The sequence below is a fragment of the Chrysoperla carnea genome, chromosome 3 (genome assembly GCF_905475395.1).
Source record: "Chrysoperla carnea chromosome 3, inChrCarn1.1, whole genome shotgun sequence".
NCBI lineage: Eukaryota > Metazoa > Arthropoda > Insecta > Neuroptera > Chrysopidae > Chrysoperla > Chrysoperla carnea.
The window spans coordinates 14,202,694-14,227,147 of record NC_058339.1 but is presented as its reverse complement, the minus strand read 5'-3'; the positions used below and the strand labels follow the sequence as shown (position 1 = coordinate 14,227,147).

Below are 24,454 nucleotides of genomic sequence, written 5' to 3'. Positions count from 1 at the left end.
GATCATGGATGGAGCAGTAAATAATCCTGTGTTAATATGATGAAGGAGCTATCATACATCAAATTATATAAAAGAAGAAATGTCTCAAAAATGTTAGCATGGAAACGTTTAAATAAAACTTGTGTGCCGTGCGAATAGGTAAAAATCAGTGACACTCGTGTCCGTAGTTATAGTGACTTTCAATAGACTGAAGCTTTTTATATTTATTTTTTCTTTTTAAGAAAAAATTGACCATAAAACGATATTCTAGGTTGTAAGTACTCTTAGAAAAACTATTCATTCACAATGAACTGAAAAGTTACATGACTAATATGTGTGAAAATCTATAGAAATATACATTCACAGAAAATAACACATAAGTACGTTTATTTAGTCGTATACAAAGTGATTCGATGATAAACATACATAACTGATTTCAATTTTGGAAAGAACGACAGGCGTTTGTTTGTTCGAGACAGGACTTAAGATGAGTTAACCTCCCTTGCTCTCACTTATCCCCCTTTCGTTGCACTCGAAATACGTATAAGGCTTGTTTTACACAGGTATAAAAGTATATTCCATTTAAAGAAAAAAGTAGAATAGTCATAATGCATTGGTTGGACAGATATGAGCTTACTATTGTAAAGTTTCATTGAAATCCATGACGTAGTTTTTTCGTGAAAGCATATCAAACAAACAAACAAATAAACTAACTTACACATTTATAGTATACTAGATGACCCGGTGAACTTCATTTTACCTACAATTTATTTAATTGTAGCTATTGATCGGCGATTATTATTCTTAATTAATCTGCAGTTCCAATTCATTAATAGCTATACTTAGTCATCCCACTAAGTCCTTGAAGCCAACCCGCAAGCCCACCCCCTGCTTCGCCCGCCCACTAAACACAAATTTTACTACCATCTCTTGGACAGGCCTCCAGTCTTCGACCTGGCTGAAGCCTTCGGCACTTTTTCTTATAGTTTGTGTGATCCATTATTTTCTTAAATTTAGACTGTTGTATGTTTTCTAAATTTATTTCTATACTTCTTATATTAACAGAAAATATATTATATTTTAACACACAAATGCCCACATATTTGTATCCTGTACACACAACATTAAATAAAAATGATTGTATTATTCAGGGCCAAAAAAAATTATAAAAGAGACGAAAATTCGCACTTAATGTAAAAAATGTATATCATTTTTTTATATCGTATAATGACGATATAAAAAAAATGGTCTCTTTTCTTTCCCATGAACTAAGTGAACAAAGAGAGATAGAAACGCAATGTACAGAAGCAGATGATAATCGAGGTTTAAACACGAATGATTGGTAAAAGAACATAAACACGTTTCGATAATAAAACTAAAATAAATTTCGGTTTTCTTTCTTTCATATATAAATTTCTTTTCTTTCTACATGATCAAATTGATTAAGTGTTTTCACAGTTTTATTTTTCAATTTCTCTCAATATATTATTAATACTTATGCTATATATATATTCATAGCAGCTGTGGATATAATCTTTAAAATTGACATCAACAACTTTTTAATTCGATAAATTATTGTTGATAGTATCGATCGATAGCCAAAAAAGATTTTTCTATTGACAAATACTACCTTCTAGAACTATAAACACAGTTTCTGAGATATCGCAATATTAGGATCGATTTTAGTCCGTATCTCAAAAACTTTTCGACCAGTCAACAAATGCACCCGATTTTTGTACTTTTTGGGTCAAAATTACATTATATACTGAGTTTTATCGAAATTGGAGGTTTAAAAAAATTTTCGATTTTTTGCAATTTTTTTAAGGGGTCCCCCATTGAAAAAATCGAGAAAAACGCATAAAAGAATTTTGTTTTGGAATTTAATGAAACTCGGTGGATGGAGTTATTTTGACCCAAAAAGTTTAAAAATCCGGTTAATTTAATGATTGGATGCAGAGTTTCTGAGATATCGCAATATTTGGATCGATTTTAGTCCGTATCTCAAAAACTATTCGACCATTCAACAAATACACCCGATTTTTGTACTTTTTGGGTCAAAATTACCTTATTTCGATTTTTGCTAATTTTTTTAAGGGCACGCCTTTGCATAAATCGGGATTCTGGTAACTGTTTTATATATGCAGCTGTTTTCATAGCTTGTTAATGACTCGAAATCATTTGACCCACGATTTTACCCTATCAAATATTATTTATCATACACATATATTGCACCTATAGAGGTTTCAAATTGTATTTGAACAAAATAGTTTCCCTTGACGGCTAACGGCTAACTGAAACAAAATTAATCAACATTTTCATAAGTGTAACATATTTCCTTCGAAAATTATTGAGAGCTTCAACCATACAGACATATATACATATGTATACTTTATGTGATTTTAGTTTTCGAGAATATGCAATTCCTTTCGATCAAAAAGGTAATAATTCGACTCGTATATAATACGAAAAGAATCTCTCTCAAACAAATATAATGGGATATCGTTTGGTGAAAAAAATTCCTTTTTATTTCTTTGGAGATAAATAGTTAAATCATGTACTTCATTCATTATATAAAAATTCTCTATTCAAAACGAGTGTTTAATAAAGTAGGTCGCTATTTTTTTTCAGTTACTTTTTTCATTATAGGATTCATTATATATCCTTTCTTGTATGCTTTGATAAATGTATTGAACTGTGTTTTTATCTTTTATTGTATTTGCATTGAAAATCAAAAGTGATATTAATTTTCACCAATGATAATATATGTTTGGAAAATAAAAGGGGTAACTGTCGATAATTCATAGAAAATAAGTGAAAACAAACACTTGACAAAGTTAATTGTTGAAATACCATGTAAAGACAGAGTTGATTTCGCATTCGTTTGTTTTTTTACATCCTGTCAGTAAAGAAAGATAGCCACTCTTAGATAGCCATACATACATACATGTCACACGCACATAACTGGTATTCCAATATAACATCACATGGCTCTTAGCTCAACCCCTGCTTAACCCGCAAGCTAAACACAAATTTTACTACTATCTCTTAGGCAGGTCTTCGGCCTTCGGTCTGACTGAAGCTTTCAGCAGTGGAGCACGCTGCACTCGCATACAGCTCTGATAAATACCTATTCACAATACACGAATAATAAAAAGTACTATCTCAATACTATTCAAATACCTATTCTCAATTTTACATAAATTTGGTGGAGGCGCAAATAAATACATAAGTACATATGAAAGATATATAAAACATTAGTTATATGCGTTTCCACCATTTATTGCATTAAATATTTTGTCTTAACTTTTCTAATGTTCCGCTCAACTTCCTTAATTCTTTCATAAGAACCTTCTTCTGACAATAATTCAAAGAGCAAAAAAAGAATTTTCTAAATTTTTCCATCCGTTCTCAAGTTATAGTGTTACCCGTAAAAACAGGGGTTCATTTATATATACATAGATAAAACTGCAATCCCTTATACACTTTGCGCCAACAAATAGGATCTTAGGGGTACGTGCGTAACATACTTTTCACATGCTAATTCGAAATCTTGATTCGACAATTTTTCTCTAGTAATGTGTTCGTAAGATTATAACATCCCACACATGTAGTAGTTTTTCATAGTTTTCAATCATAATATTACGACGATATCATAAAGATAGACGTGTGTTGAACAATGTAGCTAGTAAGCAAACCTTTCTCGGTTATTGATGACTTTTATTATACGTATAGGTACTAACCTGTTACAAAAACAAACAAAGTTCAATCGATTAAGCCACCTCTGTATATTGTCATCATTAATAATAAATTTGAAACTCGACAAACTACTCTCAATATATACAAAGTTTCAAATATTTATAAAATAGTTTATAATATGTTTAGGTCATAAGTTCATAAATTTCATAACAAATAAATTATTTAGTAATTGTACCTTAAAAACAAATGTGGCCTGAATACTTCACAAAAACTATAATAATCTGGAAATATAAACAAAACATACATAATTGAAGTATTTAGGTTTGAATACCATGCATACTTTATGTAATTCCCATGTGATGATGCATTCAAAAAAAATTATCTTACAAATCTGAAAAGTTTTGATAAAGAACTACTCATAGATCGTAAGAGTATGACAAGTAAATTTTCTGGTTTCTTAGTCGGAGGAGGCTGCAAAGTAAAGTAAACAAGTTCTGAGTAAAATGAAAAAACAAAATTCCCAAGATTTCGTGGCTAATATTTCGAAAAGTTTGCTTTCCATTTTCAATGAGATTGTAACGACTTGGGGATTCTTATTTCTTTTTGATCTTATGCAAGATCAATGAACTCCATGGTTACCGCCTCGCATATATTACATTGGTTACCTTTAGAAAGTAGACTTCAAGATATCGATCAAGTTGTTTTCATTTCCTGTCTACGTTCCACCATTCATCAGAACAACCTCTTACATTTTTTGATTCCGGTACCGAATATTAAAAGCAATGTATTTTTTCATTTAATTTGGTATTTATTGCCTACCGATTATTATATTTTCACATTTTGATTCAAAAAATACCTTGACATTTGATATGCATAAATCTTGATTTCAGAATGTTCACAAGAAGTGGAAATAATTAATTTTATTTCAACAGTTTGTCATTACCTAAATTTCAAAATTTTCTGGCGGTTGATATCCAGTTGTTTACTCAACTGGACACTCAACTGAAAATGTCATTAACAATAGGAAGTTTTCACGATCAACTTGCGAAATAAGAATTTAAACTGGGCTGAATATAAAGTTTTCGATTTGAAGCAAAACTATGAAAGTTTTTTATTCCAAAAACCATCGCTAGTAATTCTTTCTTAAGAAACTGTTGGTTTCTTATGAAACCTTTGCTCAGTATCAATCATTCTTCTTTATGCGAATGATATACGTTTCCAAGTACCTTCAATTTTTTGTTATAAAGTAACATTCAGTCCTGTACGTGAGGAATTAGATATGAGAATCTCCTGGTCGTTATAAAGTAACATTCAGTGCTGTAGGTGAGGAATTAGATATGAGAATCTCCTGGTCGTTATAAGATTCACGCGAAAGCATTAGAATATTTTCTTCATTATAATCAACAATGAACTTCCTAGCCCCCGGCGAGGTTAAATGGAGAAAATTATAAATCTACCACAAGCTAAGGGCTAGTTGTGAAAAATTTTTCAGTGAAACAAATCCTGTAATTGTATCACAAATTATTCCTCCACATTCTTATATCGAAAAGTCTTGGGTGTACGGGAATAATATGCATCAAAATAAGAAAAAGCATCAAATTAAATACACATTATACAAGGTTTCCATAAAGCTCCTTATGATTTATGGAACATTTCATAATATATTTCTGCTTTAGGTAAAAAGATAACGAATTGTGGTGTCTTTTTATTTTCAAATTATGAAAATGTGCAATACAATGTTAAAATTGAGAAAAAGGTTTTACAGAATAATACATTAAATGCAGAATTGGAAACCCGGAAAAAAAAACAAGAATACTATAGCAGATTCTTGAAATTGATATTTAACTGTGGTTATTATAAAATAATTTATATTGTCTCATAAATCACAAACCAAATGGAGCGTGTAGCTTTGAAGCCAAATCTTAGGTCAGATACATGTTTGTTGGCATAAAAGAAAAGTATTTAGCATAAAAAAAGTGAAAAGAAAGAAGAAAATGATAAATATTTATCAGCTATACGAAATCCTTCGAAAAACAAAAACACATTAATTTACGTAAACACAGTTTAATGAGAAAAAAAACCAACAACTTACCGGTTAAAGCAAATTCAAATAACATAATCATCACAAATAAATAAGAAAATAGCCACAATCTTTTAAACTCCATTATTTAAATATTTTAGACAGTTTCTGTGTATCTCGTTTAAATAAATTAAGTTTTCCACCAAAATAATAAATGAGACAAATTTAAAATCAGTTATTTTCTATAAATATTTCACAAATATTAATGTTTTTACTTGAGTTTATATTTTATTTGATACAAAATCACAATAATTTTCACTGAAAGAAAAAGACAAATTTTATTATTCAATTTGAAAACAAAATGAATAAATTAAAACAAATTAACAAGTTTTTAAAAACAAAAGACGAATAATAAAAAAAAAACAAATTACATGAAGAAAGTTTTTAAGAGAAAAAAATAATAATTCAATAAAATTTAATTTAAAAGAAAAATATTATTGACAATGTTATTTAAATAAATATATTTAATATATTTTTCGTTGGTTATATTTCATCACAACCTCAAATATAAACACGAGTATATTTTAAATAAACATTCACGTTATTATTTTTTTTTTTTTTGGGATATTCTCTCTACTGTCAAGTGATTCTATATCAGGATAAATATTTGCTAGTTGAAACAGCGCGCGACTATCGCACACGACTAAATATCAAATATAAAATATAAACCGGCTTCACCACTGTATGTTTTAACATTTACATTTCATTTATGGTGATAGAACGCATGCGCGTGGATATTTCTATATAGAAAATACATATATTTTCGCTTGGTACTGTGTTATATATTTGTAGACTATGATCAGCAAGATGGCATAAGACTTGGCATAAAGAAAGAGTAAAAATCATCATAGTGTGTATATCATTATATTTAATATATGTATATATTATATATTATATTATAACCGCTTGATAGATTTCCTTTATACCATCTATGTGTAGCATACCATACCGGAAATATGTATCATATACGATGAATTCTGAAGAGAAAACTATTATTACCCTGGATAATACATATCTATCAATTTTTTTTCGTCTTCTGATTTTATATATATTTATGTAAATTGCATGGATTTTAATGGTATTGTACATTTACAAAGTGTAGAATGAGGGCTGGGAATTTGTAGGAGGCACGTCGTTTTTTGCTTACAAGTTGGCACAAAAACGAATATAACTAATAGATACGATATTTATGTTAGGAAAGAGTGTTTTATTAGAACTATTGCACCAAGTATATAGATTGTACCCACAAAAAAATTTATATGATTCTTTTTATACACCTTTTAACCAAGCAGCCGGTAATCTTTAGTCCCGTGACGAGAGATTTCCTGACGCGTTCTGCGTATATGTCAAATTTTTGTCTAATTAACTGAGTACGAATTTGACTAAGTGAATAATTTAATTATCCTGTAAATATTTATTCAATAGAAAATGAATATACTTATAGGTTATCTACTACTAAGAACGCTTTCAATAAAAATTATAATACAAAATAATGATAAAATACTATTCCATTGAATTAACCCGTAGACACTCGCGCTAAGAGCGTTTTGCTCACGCTTGATTTAAAACATAAATAACTTTTATTTTTCAAATTTGTGGTTGAAACCTTAAGTTCAAGTTTTTAAAAAAAATTTTTTTAATCTCTTTCAGAAATTGTGGTAATCTCTCGTGAAGAGAGTAAATGTGTAAGCAAAAGATATTAACTTTGGAAATTTTCGGGCCATTATCGGGTGGTCGTCTGTCCGTCTGTCTATCTGACAACATGATAAATCAAAAACGAAAAAAAATTATCAAGCTGAAATTTTTGCAGCGTGCTTAGGACGTAAAAAGTCAAGTCGTTTTCGTAAATGAACAACAAAGGTCAATTGGGTCTTGAGTCCGTAAGACCCGTCTTGAAAACTGTTAGTCATACAACAAAAATTTAAAAGTAAAAAATATTCCTTATAAAAAATATTCAGCTTTTGTATACATTTTTTCGTAAACATCACTGTTTACCCGTGAGGACACAAATTATTCGCAAATTATATATGCGAATATTAGTCATGTATGTGTGACATGTCTTTCTATCTAAGAGTAGCTCTTTCATTTCTTACATGGCGTGAAAAAACAAAAGATTCCGTAATCAACACTTTCTAAACATGGTATTTCAACAGTTAAATCAATTGTTTGTTTTCACTTGTTAATATTAGTTATTCAACCATTCATAATAAAATAAATATTTACTTCCTGTATAAAATTTCTTTACACCCTATAGAAATCCAATTTTTAACAGATGCATTTTTGGTGTATAATCGCGTCTTTAACGCTATACTTCAAATATAGTCATTATCTATGTAATGTTAACGTATTTTATGTTATTTAACAAGATTAATATTAAATTAAAACGTTAAAACCAAAGCATACTCTTCGCATTTAAATATTTAACTTTGTTACTTCTGATTTACACTTGTTTACTTACGTATGTATTTCATATTTAATGACTGCGTTTAGCATATTTGACAGGCAGAAACATTGGCACAAACCACCATATAAATCAAACATCGATTTCTCATCTTATAGCGGCACTCGATTTAAGATTTTAATTTTGTTTTCTACGAAACTTTAATGATTCAACAAAACATTACCAAAAAGAATTATAAATTTTTAACTTCTATACTTATCGTTTGCAAGTTAACGTCGACTTCATAAATTAAAAAAAATGAGTTTTTCAAAAGTGACAATAAAGAAACTTTAAGGTGGCATGAGCGCTAAGGCAATTTTAGACTTAGTGTTGAAATTATTTGTACTTTATTTTCCACAATTAGAAAAAATCGGGAAAAAAATTGTTTCCGATTTCGATAAAACTCTATATATAAGGTAATTTTGACCCAAAAAATACAAAAATCGCGTTACTGTATCGATTGGATGTATAGTTTTTGAGAAAATCGCTCTTTGTATCCAATTTTTTATTATATCTCAAAAACCACGAAACTAATCATTAAATAAACCCGATTTTTGGATTTTTTGGGTCAAAATTACCTTATAAAATGAATTTAATCCATATCGGAGGCAAACAAAATTTCTCGATTTTTTGAAATTTTTTCAAGGGACCCCTTAGAAAAAATCGAAAAAATCGGGAAAAAATATTTGTTTCCGATTTCGATAAAACTCTATATATAAGGTAATTTTGACCCAAAAAATACAAAAATCGCGTTACTGTTTCGATTGGATGTATAGTTTTTGAGAAAATCGCTCGCTCGTTGTGTCCAATTTTGGATCTCAAGAGCAACGCTTCCAGTCATTAAATTATTTCATTTTTTTTGGGTCAATAGCACAAAATATAAATAATGTTGCTTATAAAAAAATTAACAACTTTTGTTTGAAACACTTTTTCATAAACATCGCTGTTTTTCCTTGAAGACGGAAATCAGGTGCAGTTCTGTGTGGAATCTCAGTCAATTGTTTGATTTCACTTGTTTTACGATAAAATGATTTTTTTCTTTATCACTCTATTTGTTTTTTGTTAATTGCATGTCGATATCACTTCTTTTTCATATTAAATCGGTTTGGAAATATAATTTTAAACATTCAATCAACAAATAAGTAATTCCATGAAAAACGACCAACTGAACATAATTTTAAACGAATGCAGCTGTAACAAAATTAGTCAACCGCAATAATAAGGTACTTGAATATTTACTTATATGGATAAAAGTAAGAAATACCATCTTAGAAAGGTAATTTCATTAGAAATAAATGTAGATTTTCCATTTTAGTATATATTGTGTTTAAAACGTGAACTCACGTATATGCATATGAGAGAACACAATATTTCCGAATGTGTTCCTATTTATTTTTTTATTTATGAATATAAATGGAAAAATTCATTTAAATTGTCTCATTCTTTTGTTTTTTATTCAACTGTAAGCGATTTGTCAGTAAATAGACCTATTTATGTTTATCTCGTTTTTCGTAAAACATATACAATTTTATTTTTATTATATGGATTAGGTTGTAACATACACAAGACAGTATTCAGCAAAATCTTATCTTTAAGCGGTAGAGATGAATAGTAGGTATATATTTTGTTATAAAATCAATAGACGTGTTTATCAATAAAATTTAGTGGTCATCATGGTCGCATAATAATGTCTTTTTTGAAACAATGGTGCTTGTACTAAAGTAATTTTTCAACGATTCATATATGATGACTCTATCAAATGACAAATCTTCAAACGAATATTGGGTCTAAACGAATCCTTCGAATATTTAAAATTGCTTCCACACTATGCACTAGTAAAGTATTTTTGACGGATGACTTTTGCGCCATTTTCAGTTTTTTTTTTTTTTTTAAGTAGTAGTTTAGCAGAAATAGTATAGGAGACTTGGTAGACATTTTTAGGTAGAAGTATTCTGAAAATTCACTAGATACCTCTCCCATAATATTCTAATACAATAATGCAGATCTGGCTGGAGGGTAGCCATGGCTAGAGGATGACCTCCGTATGTGTTGACTGAATTAAGGACACATTAAAAAAATAAACTGCGTTTATAACTTACCAGAAAATTGGTTTTCTAATTTTACTCTTAATTTTAATACATACATATAACAATAATCCGAACGGATCAATCACTTTTGACTATCGGATAAGAACTCTAGTTCTTATCCAACTATGATCCACATTCAATTAATTATTAAAGTAGTCCGGCCGTCATGTGACTAGTCGACTAGTCAACTAGGCAATTTGTATGACGTAAAAGAAAGTTAACTAGGCAATTTGTATGACGTATATGTAATAGAATTTTCTGAAAAGATTTCTTTTTTGCATAAACAGAATCTGTGATTAATTATCTCCATGATGAAAACTTTTTTGAAGCTTAATCACCGATAAATTTTTGTACAAATTAACATTTTTGTGAGTTTTTCCTTAAGGTTCTGTGCTAAAAATACAGTTTTAAATTAAATAATTTAAAATTTTGCTCCACAAAAGGCACCAAAACTGTGTTTATTGCGATCAAGGGACTTGCACCGTACTTGCTCAAACAGCCGGACTACCTTAGAACGGATTTTTGCTGACGTTCTAGCTCCAACATTGCTATGGAAGTAAAATGTTTGTAGTTTGAATGAACCCATTAAATCATCGGTTATATTATGACTATATAATTTTAATTAAACTGATACAATATGTACATTTAATCATATAAATTACCATATGGTAATCTGCACAATAGTAATATAATAATCATTAGGCACATGGCTATACATGTAAGTTAAAGATTGTCTTGCTCAAGTTTGGAAACAAACATAAACAAACAACAAAGTCGAATTTGAAAGTAAAATTTCTACATTATTTGTAACAAGTGTACAATTTTATTTTGAGCATAAAAATACTCATGGTAAAGACAACGCATCTTAAGTACGGCAATTGGGACACACAAACAGGCATTGAAGCGACTAATAAGTTTCGCTTGCCGGTGTTGGTTGTCTAACAGGTTGAAAACGTTCTAAACCAAGTTTTTTTATATTTTTAATAGAATATTGATCGCTCGGATACAACGGGTATGGCCCAACATGACGATATTTCTATGACTAAGTAAATTTATGTATTTACTAGAGTGATAACCAATCGCTTCGCTGGGTTTAAAAGTAAAGATTGATAAAGATTGCTCTCGCTTATTCCCTTTCTATAACACTCGAAATAATGGTAAGGATTGTTTTACGTCGTAATTTTTCATTGAGTATATCCGAATAGATGGCCGTGAAATATTTTATATTGACTATTTTTACAGAAATCTGTAACTTATGGTAATGTCAAATTAAACTAATTTTTAAATTTTTTTTATTTTTTTATTAATATATCTTTATCTTTATTTATATTATTATATCTCATGTGTTTCATTAAAAACCATTCGCTAGTTTTAGCGTGACAAACAAACAAACAAACAAACATGCTTACTTTCACATTTATAATATATAGGGATTTAAAAAATATAATAATGAACTAAAATAAAATTGTTGAAAAATTTCACGCATTTGTTTGTGTACCTTCATATTCACAGAATAATGTATATTATATAGTGGTGAAACATAAATCAAAATCTGACATGTTTATTATACAAAAACAAAAATGAATGTAATTACTAATATTATCTCGTAAATACATCAAAAACCTTAAAAAATTATTGATTACTATACAAAATTACGGTTTACATAGTATGGAGTAAACTGAATAATTTACAACCGACAATATAAACAATTGATAAAATATACAAATGAGAGGATGGGAACTACTCACCAATTCAGCCAAAATATAAAAATTATCATCTTTATACCAAGATAAAAAAAAATCACATAAACAATTAAAACTGGTTTTGTATATGTATATCGGTTGTGATATTATTGACTAGCAGATACCCACCCGCTTTGTTGGTGGTACTGCATACTCGCTGACATTGCAACTTTCTATAGGTCAAATCATTAAATTAACCTGATTTTTATACTTTTTGGATCAAAATTACCCCATTCACTGAGTTTCACCAAATTCCAAAACACAATTGTTTGCGTTTTTCTCGATTTTTCAAAGGGGTACGTACCTCTTCAAAAAATTGCAAAAACACGAAAAAATTTTTTTATCTTCAATTTCGATAAAACTCAGTATATAAGGTAATTTTGACCCAAAAAGTACAAAAATCGGGTACATTTGTTTACTGGTCGAATAGATTTTGAGATACGGACTAAAATCGATCCAAATATTGCGATATCTCAGAAACTCTGCATCCAATCATTAAATTAACTGGATTTTTATACTTTTTGGACCAAAATTACCCAATCCACCTAGTTTCATCAATTTCCGAAACAAAATATTTTTTTGCGTTTTTCTGGATTTTTTCAAAGGGGTACCCCTTAAAAAAATTGCAAAAAATCGCAACAAAAATGTTTTCTCCAATTTCGATAAAACTCAGTATATAAGGTAATTTTGACCCAAAAAGTACAAAAATCGGGTGCATTTGATGATTGCTCGAATATTTTTTGAGATACGGACTAAAATCGATCCAAACATTGCGATATCTCAGAAACTCTACCCACCCGCTTCGCTGGGTATATGCAATTGTAAGTATAAAGACTATTTCGTTATAAACTTCACTTCATTTGCCATCACTTATCATCACTTATCGTGCGTAATATCGTTGGTTTCGATTTTTGATGCGATATCAAAATTTTTTTAAAACAAAATACACCCGTCTTTGTTATTCGCTGATATTGTAACTTTCTTTCTATAAGTGAAATAATTTTGAAAAACGGTTATGTAATTTTTCTATTGATTTTCTATATTTAATATATCCAACTTAAGTATCGAACTTAAATTGCAACCGCTAGAGATATATACATATACCATACATATGTAAATTTTAACGATAGTCATTTTTGATATCTCTTAGGTAGGATCGATGACCATTTAAAAAAATTTAGTATCAGTACAAAAACAATAGCTCCATTTCCTTCATCAATTCGCTAGGACCTTGAGTATATTACATTTAATCTATAAAAGTAAACACGCTCCTTCTTTGCCTGTGCCAGTACTCAGTGATGATCGATTTATTGTATTCGTACAAGGCTTTAAAAACCATAACGTTGACTCTCCTACTATATATATCAATTCATTCTCTCACAGACTTTGCATATAGTACATATGTGAGTAATATATTTTTTCTAAATTAAAAGTAAAAACTACTTGACCCAAATAAGCGATGAACAGCGAGGAACATAAATTATTATCCTTTATCTGAGCACATTAGATGTATGTATGTAGAATACATTTTAAAATATATTACATACTAGAGTGATACCCGCCCGCTTCGCTGAGTTTAAAAGTAAAGATTGATAAAGATTACTCTCGCTCATCCACTTTCTATAACACTCGAAATAATGGTAGGGATTGTTTTACACAGGTAAAATATATGTATGGTTTTCTATTTTTTTAAATGTATAATAGTCGTAATTATTCATTGAGTATATCAGAAAAGATTGCCGTGAAATATTTTATATTGACTATTTTTACAGAAATCTGTAATTTATGGTAATGTCAAATGACTACTTTTACAGAAATCTGCAATTTATGGTAATGTCAAATTAAATGAATTAAAAAAAATTTTTTTTTATTAATATATCTTTATAAATTATATATCACTAGCTGTGAACTACCCGCTTTGCTGGGCAACATTCCCACTTTCACCCCTCCCCCCATATTCCATATCCTTTTCTAGGTTACTATCTATCACCTAACTAAATTTCATCAAAATCCGTTCAGCCGTTTAGGCATGATAGAGCAAAACTCCCGGCAAAAAACATAAAAAAATCACAAACTCAATTCAGTTTTCTACCTACTTCCTACCTCCTAAGTACGATGACGTGATCATTTTGATCTTATATCCGTTTTTAGGTAACCATCTATTACCTTACTAAATTTCATCAAAATCTGTTCAGCCGTTTAGACGTGAAAGAGCAAAAGTCCCAACAAAAACGACTAAAAATCACTAACTCAATTTAGTTATCTGCCTACTGCCTACCCCCTAAGAACGATGGCGTGATTATTTATAGCCTATGACCATTTCTAGGTTATCATCTATCACCATACCAAATTTCATCAAAATCCGTTCAGCCGTTTAGGCGTGAAAGAGTAACAGACAGACAGACAGACAGACAGACAGAGTTACTTTCGCATTGATAATATTAGTATGGATGTGTTATTCTAGAGTATGAGCTATATTGCTGTACAGTTTCATTAAAAACCATTTGCTAGTTTTAACGTGAGAGCGTAACAAACAAACAAACAAACATCCTTACTTTCACATTTATAATATATAGGGATAGGGATACCTTTGTATATGTACATCTATACATGTCCAAAGTGTTTTTCAAAGTGTTCCTGAACAATCATTGTTCAAACATTATTTGTAGGTACCTTTTTTTTTTTATTTTAACCCAATATAAAGTTAGTGAAGTGACTGGTTGAATGGTTTAGGTATATTGCACACACATGCATCAATGAGATATAGGATAACCTTGTAAAAGGTAGAAAGTCAAATCTATTTATATCATCCTGACCTACTGTTAAATACAATCTGTGAATGTATGGATGTGGATGTATGTATATTTTACATGTTATATGTTTCTATGTGATACATATATATTATACATCTTCAAAGACCTACTAAATAATCGAAGAAAATACATTGATCTAAGATTTCCTAGTTTTTTTTGAAATGGACTATCAATTTTATCCCATATTATATATCATAGTATATTAAGTTTAGTTCCAAATTTGTAACGCTTAAAAATATTGATGCTACAAACAAAATTTTGGTATAGGTGTTCAAAAAATCACCTAATTAGTCCATTTTCGGTCTGTCCGCCTGTCCGTATGTCTATCTGTCAACACGATAATTCAAAAACGAAAAGAGATATCAATTTGATTTATAGCTTGCTTAGGACGTAAAAAGTGAGGTGGAGTTCGTAAATGGCAACATAGGTAATTTTATCTGTCATTTCAAAACTATCAGTCAATTTGTCTTAGCATTAATCCATAAGTACCTACCTACATATCAAGGCTTAATCACAAAGTACAGACGTAAAAATTTTACCCAAACATGACTCGAATAAATCGAACAAACATGAAAATTATTGACGAACGTGGCTGAAATAGAACGAGTATAAATGTTTCACAACCGACTTCTTATCGTGACACCAACAAATTAAGCAGAAAAGTCCTATAAATACTAAAATCATGAACAAAATCAATTCTCACTACTCTAGCTGTTGAGGTCAATCCATCGTGGAGGCGATTCCGCAATCAAAATGCTAATTTTTTCTTTTTCGACCGGGTGAGGCTCGAGCGGATGACAACCCTATTGTTTCAAGATGCTACATCGGGATAAGTAAGTCATCTAATGAGTCAGTAAAATCACTTTCCCTGTGGGGCTCGGTGGTAAAGTAGTTGAATCTTAGAATTAAAAATTAGCGATCTACACGTGGATCGACTACTTCATCGCACTGTTACTTCCACGGGGTAACTTTACAAACAGTTAACTCAGTTGCCTGGGCTGAAGAAATTATTAGGTTTTAAGAGATAAATCATCATCGTCTTGGTAACAGAGCATGATTTTGTAGAATCCACCTCATTTTAATAGCTTATCTTCAATCCTTATATAATCTTGAATCCCTAACGCCTTTTAAATGGTTTCAATGTCTATAATCGACTTATTCATCGACTCTCCGGATATGAAATTAAATAAGAAGCTCTTCACGTAAGAAGAATGAATTAATAAGTTAAACGTATTTTGTAAGGCTATGATCTTATAAACCCTAAAGTACATTTATGGCTTGTTGCAATGCTACTAACTTAATATTCTACCAAAGAGTATATTAAATATACTCGATATATAGTACCTACCTTCTCTATACTGAACACATACACATTTTTGTTATGTTCAAAGATCGAAAACACCAATCAAACATTGTTACAAGATCACATGGCGAAATCGAATTTGAAAGTGATTCTTAGTGATTAAGAAATAATCCTAACAATACTGTTTCGACGTCTCATCCTTACATGTGCCTTTTCTAAAAAACAATATTTTGTAAAGATATAAAAATTCATTTATTACTAGCTGACCCAGCGAACTTTGTTCCGCCTTAATGGCAATAAATAAGCAGTTTTTTTTTTTTTTATTGGAAAAAATACAAAAAAATTAAATACCTACATTGGCAATGGCACTATCATTACATTATAATTGTTAATTATTTATTTAATAGAAACAGTTTTATTATTGATTTCTTACAAATATCAAATTGTCATCCATACGTCATTACATATCTGTCATTATACGTCAATTACATAGCTGTCATTTGCGTTTTGTTATTCCAAGTCTGATTCTTTTTTGTTATACCACGTTTTATAGTGACTGACGTTTCATGTCAAGTCACACGGGAATGCTGTCGAACGGGATAAAAAGTATTCTAGTATTCTATGTCCTTCTCCTGGCTCTAAACTACCTCCCTGCCAATTTTCAGCTAAATCGGTTCAGCCGTTCTTGAGTTATAAGTGGAGTAACTAACACGACTTTCTTTTATATATATATATATATATATATATAGATATAAATGAAACATTACTGAAGACCGTAGCGTTGGATGCTTTATTTTTATAAATTATCGCTCATGTGTTTTATAAATTATAGCTTATATGTTTTATAAATTATAGGTATATATAATTCATTCAAATATATTCATAAATTTTTGTATGAAAGCGTAACAAACAAACAAACATCCTAACTTTCTCATTTATAATATATAGGGAAGGGATTTATTACAGGGAATGGGAGTTATGTATATTTTTTTTACTCATATGCCATAAAAAAAGATTGCGTAATCAACACTGTTCATACATGGTATTTCAACAGTTAAAGCCGTCAATTGTTAGTTTTTACTTGATTTTTAAGAAAAATAGTTCAACGAATTTTGTGCTGGCTGGTTTTTCGCTTATAGTGAGCGTTTTCGGGCTTTGAGTGTAATGTAGGTAAATAAAACTAACTGTACTAGTTCTCAAAGCACCAGACAAATTGAATTTACAGAAGTCAGTCTAACCCAACACATTTTCCATCTCTATACATACAAATTCTCATCGTGTGTCTCCTTTTACTTGTGAGAATACATATACTAATAGAATATAATGTTATCTCTTATCTTCAAATAACGAACAAACATTATTTATTTACATATGGAGCAAATTTTCATGTGAAAAACCTTTTTTCTTTTTAATCTGTGTCATTTTTTTCTCAATCATAATATTTTAGACTTTTGGGACACTTCCCATAGAAAGTGTCCGAAATAGTTTTTAATTATTTTTATTTATATAATGTCGAATTTAAAATTATAATTTTATTGCGAAAATTGACGCAATTAAATATTTGTATGCTTAAGGTTGTAGCTAAAATAACATACAAATATACACTCAGGAAAAATCTCATGCATAAATAATTTCTAAATTGTACGTTGGTCAAGAGTCGGAGGCATAAAATATGGAAATTATTTTATAAGGGGTGAAGCGAATATTGCTAGTGTTTACATTTTGCTATAAAAAGTAAAAGATTGTCAGTTAAGGGACTGTTAGCGAAAGTTAAAACTTACCACTTAGTTCATGGTTAATTGTACAGCTTTAATTATTATTACATAGGGGTACTTTTTCTATAGAAAAAAGTTTTAGTTTCTTAGGTTACAGTGTTATATCTGCAGCGATATTCATGCATGTTGCTGACTCGAAACCATTAGATTTTTACCTACCAAATATTGTTTATTACACATATATCACATATCGTCTAACGTGCCTATAGAAGTTTTCACTAAGAAAATTCAGCAACCACATCATCCGATATATACACCAACATTAACTCCTATCCTCAGAAATTATCTGGTATTACATTACTCTTAAGATTTTCAGAATTAGAAACAAATTAACAAGTATTAAAATTAATTGAATTGATTGAAACTTCAAACATAATACAGCAGAATAATAAAACACAAACATTAACGGGATCATTTTTCAGACAAAAAAGATGTAAAAGTGGATTTATTTATGCAAGTAAAAACTTAGATTTTGACTAGAGATTAAAGCTTTTCTTGGTAAGAAAAGCTTTCTCATAGAAGTTTAAAATAGTGGACTTATAATTTATATAAGTTGCACTGAATGTGTGTAAAAGGTGTCAAGATTCTTTTTAACATGAAATTTCTTTGGCTTTAATTCATTTGAATCGTTTTTATATTTGTAAGCAACGTATAAATGCCGAAAATCTAAAGATCTGTTCATACATAAGTAATCCCGATGGAAGAATTAGAAAGTAAGAGTAACAAAAAAAAAAAAACAAAAAACACCTTTATATGTTATCGATTCAAATAATGTTTCCAAAGTACCGATAAAGTTTGTTTTTCAAACGACGCCAACAAAAAGTGATTTCTCTTCTATCAGACAAAAAAAAAGTTGATTCTGTTCTATGTGAATATAAAGACACGTCTATTTTCTCAATTTATGAATACCTACAACATTTTAACAACACATAAAGTTGAACGGACTTAAAATAGAAATGTTTTTGCAATGTGCTTCCCACCGAATATACTACCTACGGTATACCTTTCAAATACTAAAACAGAAACTATTTTACTGTATATTTATTTATTTTGAACCATTACTTTCGGCGTATGAGATTTGTAGAATGAAAGTGTGTTTATTATTAATGAAACGAAGTGAACAGTAATTTACGAATGAAAATAACTCTTTGGGAAATATAATTCGTGTCTTTGATCATTTCTAGTTACAACCTAGAATGATATAAAAATTTACAAAAAATGTTTTTCAAATTCAGTGACCCCAATATTCGCTTAGTATGAAATCTAATACATTCTATTTGCAAATGGTCTCTCGTGAAAAGTGTAGACCACTAGAATTATTCAATGTATATATACATATATAAATAATTGTATATCAATGCAGATGCAGCAAATGCAACAGGAATAAGTTGTTTCTCGAATTTCAAGACAACTCTGGATGTGAATGCGATTTGATCATGAAAGAATGATCAAAGATAATGAAAACATCAAAGAATCATATTAAAAAAAGTTAAGGATAGACATATACAAGTGAAATTTCCAAATTAAAAAAAAAAAAACCGATAAATTTTTTTAGTGTCAAACCCTAAAATCGCATTTGAAACATATCTAAGAACACTCTCCATTAAATTTTCTATCAAACGAAACAAAACAAATTCAGTTGGTTCATACGTTTAGGCGCTACGATACCATAGGCAGACAGACAGACACACACATTGCGGTCAAACTTATAACACCCTTTTTTTAGTTCGGGGGTTAAAAATATTAAAAATGTTAAAATTCGCTTCATGTTGTCCAATAAAATGATTATTTAAGCCTCAAAACGGAAAGCCTGCACTTTGAATATAAGTTCATTTTTCATAAATTTGAAGTATACATAGTTAAAAAATACTGAATTCTTTTGAGGGGATAAAAAAATATTAAAACTACCTCCAAAATCAGCGGGAAATTTTTTCAATTTACGAGAAAGTCAGCCATGTCAGTCGGCAATCCGAAATTTTTTAATTCATTCATCATTACTCTCTCAAAAATGGAAAAAAACTTCCAAAGTAAACTTTTATACTTAGAACTTTACTTTTTACATTACTTGTTAGAAAAATTCAGATTTTTACATTCGACGAAAAAATTTTTCAAATTCTACCCCAACGTTGCATAAGATCCGTTCATTTAGATCTAGTATTCGCAGAATAGAGATACTAGCTAGCACAATTATCAAGAAAAGGTACAATCGGGCTCCACTAACCATCATTTTTCTGCTTATAAATAAAATCGTATTTTATCTGGGTATGGTTAATCAAATTTCATAGAGCAATCCAATACTGTAGTGATTGTTAACGAAATTTCGGAGAAATAAAACGGTTTTATTTCAAGGAAATTAAAATTAATGTACCTATTACAATTATAGGAATTCGAAGTTGCCTTTTCTATTTCATAAAGTAACATAACTTCATTTATATTAAGAAGACTATTTTAAAAAATATCTATTAAAACTTTGAATGATTGTTATAATTCTAAAGATATTATTAATTGATATATAATATGAAAAAATAAAATAAATTTTACTTATCAGAAAAGTGAACACAATAATTTGTTTTATTATTTTCTTAATTAGATTTGTTATGTAGAATGATATATATACATATAACAATAATACTTAATAAGTGATTTTGAGTATTTTTATTTTTTATACTAAATAATCTGGCTATAACAATTGATTTTTATTTTATGTTCTTGAGCAAGCTTTAAATGATAAAGTACAAATACTACTCTTTTAACATGTATACTTTTTTTATTATATAAAGTATAGAATTTTTCATATAGTGTAAATAAGAAAAGTACAATTTATGTGCTTAATTCCAAGACCAGAACTCCAAATTCTTGAAACCTATTAGAGGTAGATTAATTTTGATCACAAATTTGAAAAATATGACAAAACTTTAGTAGGATTACATACTTGGTTTATCCAAATTGGATAAAATTTGGATGTGATAGAGCAAAATTAATTTTTTTGGATTCTAATGACGTCATAAAGTTAAAAAATTCATTTTTTTGATAACACAAGCACATTTGATCCAATCTTAATAGAATTTTATTCGTTACCCACTAATTTTGGGTCGTTCTTTTCAGCTGTGATGTCAGTTTTTTGCTAGCTATAACTTATGGGCTTCATTCCGGGACCACGTCGCGATAAACTTGAAACATATTAGAGCTAGGTTAATTTTAACCACAAATTTGAAACGTATGGCCCAAATTTAGTAGGATTACATACTGAATTTATCAAAATTGGATAAAATTTGGATGTGATACAGCAAAATTAAGTTTTTTGGATTCTGATGACGTCATAAAGTTCAAAAAATTGATTTTCTTGATAACACAGGCAAATTTTATCCTATCTTATTGAAATTTTTTTTGAAACCCACTAATTTTGGGTCATTCTTTTCAGCTGCGATGTCAGTTTTCCGTTAGCTATCACTTATGTGCCTAATTCCGGGACCACGTCGCCATAAACTTGAAACATATTAGAGCTAGGTTAATTTTAACCACAAATTTGAAAAGTATGGCCCAATTTTAGTAGGATTACATACTTGATTAATCAAAATTGGATAAAATTTGGATGTGATAGAGCAAAATTAAATTTTTTGGATTCTAAAGACGTCATAAAGTTAAAAAATTCAATTTTTTTGATAACACAAGCACATTTGATCCAATCTTAATGAAATTTTATTCGTTACCCACTAATTTTGGGTCATTCTTTTCGGCTGTGATGTCAATTTTTTGCTAGCTTTTACTTATGGGCTTAATTCCGTTATCAGGCTCCACATTCTTGAAATCAATTAGAGCTAGGTTAATTTTGATCACAAATTTGAAAAATATGAACCAAATTTAGTAGGATTACATACTTGGTTTATCAAAATTGGATAAAATTTGGATGTGATAGAGCAAAATTAAATTTTTTGGATTCTAATGACGTCATAAAGTTAAAAAATTCGATTTTTTTTATAACACAGGCAAATTTGATCCGATCTTATTGGAATTTTTTTTTCGTTACCCACTAATTTTGGGTCATTCTTTTCATCCGACATGTCTGTTTTTTGCTAGCTATCACTTATGGGCTTCATTCCGTTCTACACTTTGTTCACATTTTTCATTTCAATTTAAAGTACAGAAATTCAATTTAACTGAAAACGATTATTATAAATACGAACATATACATTTAGTAGTAGAACTTTCTTTTTTATTTTTTTGTATTGTAATGGGGGGTAGAAACAACAATTGTTAAAGTTGAAAGTACCAAGATCAGCTAAGAAAGGACAATATACGTGTTTTAATGTACACCGGGTGCTAACAAAATGAATACATAATCTAAATCATTTCGTTAATAATAAATCTCGATATACGATTTTCAATGAAATGCTGCTATAATTGTTTATGTAAAAGGTTATAATGATTTTATATCGAAGGTGTTATAGTGTATACAACGCACAGTGAAATATTTATACCAAATTTCTGGACAAATTCAAGAAACTCAATTCTTTTGTTTTGCATTGAAAGTTGTGTTTTGGTGTAGTTAGATAACCACTCAATCACAAATAGTCCCCTTGAGTTACCTTAACCATGCCCCCCGCCTGTTTTCTATTTTTCATTTCTTCTTCAAAGACTATCTAAAAATTCAAAAATTTGCTTGGTTGCCTTCTTTGGGACAAAATATCTCAACCAATGATCCAAATATCCAATAAATCCGGTTTTGCATAATAAATCCATTAACACTCGGTATAAAATATTCAAATATACATTCTGAATATTCGCTTAGACTCTTAGAGAAAAGTCTGTCGTGTCTTCTAAAATTGTAAGGGCAGAAGTTACAAATTAATTTTGATAGAAAAATTATATTTAAGGTAGTTTCATCGGAAATAGACTTTGTATTCTTGGCATAGTTGTTCATTATTATATCATAATTAACCAGTTAAATTTTTAGGTGCCTTTAGAGAACTGAACAAAAGATATTTTAAAGATATTTTAACATTGATCCTTATGGGAAATCACAGATTTTATTTTATTTCACAAAACTGGACGTTCAGATTTTCAGTTCTCTGAAGGCCCCTAAAAATTTAACTGGTTAATTATGATATAATAATGGACAAATATGCCAAGTTTCATTAAATTCTGAATGCAATGCCTATTACCGATAGTACTTGCCTTAAATCAAAATAAATTTAAATGTTGATGGCTTATAGTATGAATGCATTTTGACAACATGTCAGTTTGCAATTAAGTTAGTACTTTTCGATATATTTATTCACAACGATATGAGAGAGTTTTAGTTAAAACATATCTATCTTATATGAGTTTATTTCAATTTGTTTATTTTCATTTTAACGAGAATAAAAATAACGACATTTATTATAGCCCAATGCTATTATTAGAAAATAAATGGAATGCCCCAATTCATTTTAAATTGGTAAATTTAAACACAATAATATTGACATTGTTACTCCTAAATATAATTTTCTTGTCTCTATTACCTATTACCAAACAGTTTTTACAAATTTAATCCAAAAAGTTACAAAAAAAGGGTAAGTGTTTTTTGTTTGTTTTATAGGCAATTTTATTACAGATATGAGATACAAATTACATAATGAAAAAAATTGAATCTTAATATTATTTCTCTAGCCTGTTTTCAAATTAGATTAGATCAGGAGTAAGGTTGATACTAGGCAAAACGTTGTTTTGTCAACTTATTAAGTAGTTTGAAGGGAATTCTAAGGAGAAAACTGCTTTTTTGTACGTTTTAAAGCTTTGCACATGTCTATCTTCCTTCCAAATCAGTTGAAATTTCTATGTACGTTCAGTTAGTGTCAAGGAATTTCTTTTTGGGCGAATTGAGTTGGATGGTTCAAAATATGAATATGAATTGAGTTTATGATAAAGAAATGTCTTTTGGTAGCTTCCTAATTTCCTTTCTTGCCTATACAAAAAAAATTCCTCTCAGAATAAGGAGCATGGTAGCATCTAATGAGTAAAAAAAATTTATGCATGGAATCAATTGATTAGATCCCACTTTTAATTTTAATAACTTAAGCAAAACTAACATTTCAGAAACATGTATTATAAATTTATATCGTAGAAAATAATAATATTATAGCGACTATTTAGCACGTATCGTTTCTTTCTTATAAAAGAAATATAGTTAGGGCTCAACCGGGATTTGAACCCGGGACCTCTCGCACCCGAAGCGAGAATCATACCCCTAGACCATTGAGCCTCTTGTGGAAAACGCAAGTGAAAAAAGAAAGCGTTATCCCATAAAAAAACGATAGATCATTAAAATAAATTTTTGCCCCAATTCCTAGATCAGTTTTGTGTATTTTTAAAATACGTATTTTCGACTACCAAGTAGTCATCATCAGTAAGAATTAGCTAGTGAATGTTACTCTTTGCTAATTTGGTGGCGGACTGCACACTGTTACTTTCGTGTTTTTACAATTTATATTGTTCACAGTATCTGTCAAATTGTAGTGTCAGTGGCGCTAGCCAATCAACTGCCATCAGTTGACTAGTCT

At 29.4% G+C, this 24,454-nt stretch overlaps 1 non-coding gene across 1 annotated transcript; it reads right to left on the bottom strand.

Annotated features, from left to right (window-relative positions):
• Nucleotides 1-24,084: 24,084 nt before the first annotated feature.
• Nucleotides 24,085-24,156, bottom strand: Trnap-cgg. The gene has a single exon. It is a non-coding gene; the product is annotated as a tRNA-Pro (tRNA).
• Between the last annotated feature and the right edge of the window lie 298 nt (nt 24,157-24,454).